The sequence below is a fragment of the Chrysochloris asiatica genome, unplaced genomic scaffold, assembly GCF_000296735.1.
Source record: "Chrysochloris asiatica unplaced genomic scaffold, ChrAsi1.0 scaffold00003, whole genome shotgun sequence".
NCBI lineage: Eukaryota > Metazoa > Chordata > Mammalia > Afrosoricida > Chrysochloridae > Chrysochloris > Chrysochloris asiatica.
In genome coordinates, this window is record NW_006408521.1 from 1,332,699 (window position 1) to 1,334,743 (window position 2,045).

Sequence of the window (2,045 nt, forward strand, 5' to 3'; positions counted from 1 at the left end):
CAGATGTAGTCAATTTGATTTCTATGTATTTCATCTGGCGAGGTCCATGTGTATTGTCGTCTCTTATGCTGTCTAAAGAATGTATTTGAAATGAACAAATCATTGGTTTTCCAGAATTCTGTCATATGATTTCTAGCATCATTTCTATCACCAAGGTCATATTTTCCAACTACTGATCCTTCCTCTTTGTTCCCAACCTTTGCATTCCAATCACCAGTAATGATCAGTACATCTTGATGCATGTTTGATCAATTTCAGATTGAAGAAGTTGGTAGAATTCTTCTGTGTCATCCTTGCTGGCTTTAGTTGTTGGTGCATAAATTTGAATAATAGTGGTATTAACTGGGCTTCCCTGTAAGCACATGGATATTATCCAATCATAAACAACATTGTAGCTCATGACTGATTTGGATATGTCTTTTTGACAATGAACGCAACACCGTTCCTCTTCAATTTGTCATTCCCAGCATAGTAAACCATGAGATTATCAGATTCAAAATGGCCAATACCAGTCCATGTCAGCTCACTAATACCTAAGAAAGTAATGATTATGCGTTCCATTTTTGACAACTTCCAAATTTCCTAGATTCAAACTTCATACATTACATGTTCCAATTATTAATGGATGTTTATAGCTGCTTCTCTTCATTTTGAGTTGTGCCCCATCAGCAAATGAAGATCCCATGGGCTTTACTCCATTCATGTTATCACAGTCAACTCTACTTAGAGGAGGCCGCTCTTCCCCCGTCGCATTGTGAGTGCCTTCCAACCTGAGGGACTCATTTTCCAGCACTATATCTGACAGTGTTTCTCTGCTATTCATAAGGTGACTAAATATTCAGTGACTAAATTTTCGGAAGTAGTTGGTCACTCCTTCTTCCTAGCCTGTATTTGTCTGGAAGCTCATCTGAAACCTGTCCACCATGGGTGACCCTGCTAGTATTTAAAATACCGGTGCCATAGCTTCCAGAATCACAGTAACTCACAGGCCACCACAGTACGACAAACTGACAGAGGAATGGTGAGAGGGAATATATAGAATATGTAAATTAAGTTTATTCATCTATCTTTATTCTTTTTTTTTAATGTTTTATTGTGAATTATGTTATAGTTTACATGGGAGAACATTAGTTTCACATTCATCCTATCATATATCATTTCATTGCCATGGTTACACTCCCCTCCATGCATCATCAACAAACCAAAGGGTATACACTACAGGCCTGCCTCCCGGTCGTCAGCACAGAGCCCCTCTCCCTCTCTGGGTCTAAAGTCCCCAGCTGCTCCATCTCTCCACGTCATTGTCTCTGCCTCCATCTCAGGCATCACTGCTTCTCTGGGTAGGGTCCCGCTCTCTACTCTTCTCCCTTCATAGTCCCAGAAAACTCTGCTTCTGGACTGAAAAGTTATTCACTCCCCTCCTTGCTACAAAACATCTACCTTTACATTTCCAATCCTCACAATCAGTCCTGATAACAATTACTCACTACTGTATCACAAGAGACCTATCCACATTTCATTTCATCAGCCCTGCCTAGACAGATTGGATACTACTCAGTGGAGATTCTACCTTCCTCCACACCCTCTGGATGTAGGGTCCCTCTTGAAAGCTTCTAAGCCAATCACTTCTCGCCTTTGTAGCTCCCCCCCAACCACCACCATTTTGGGTAGCCACTGTCCAAATTGCCCATCCCTGTCTACTCTGTGTATGGAAGGGGTGGGAATGATCCTTGCTGTAAAGATTTGTTCCCTCTTTTGAGCTACTGCATCCATAGGTGTATGCCAAGTTCATCAAATTGTATCAGATTACTCTTTTTTTCCTCTTCTTTCTTCTTCTAGTTGAGCTCTGATCATCTAGTCTTTGAAGCCAGGTCAAGTGGGTATTATCTGCAAGTGTGAGTGTTCTTGTGCATATGCCCTCTCTTCTTATCAGCTGAATGCTTCACTCTCCATTCTAGTCCTCTGTGGCTATGTCACTGACTCTGGGCCCAAGAGTCCCCAGCCAGGTCTTGCCACACTGCTGGCCAACCAGGTCTCCACCCGGG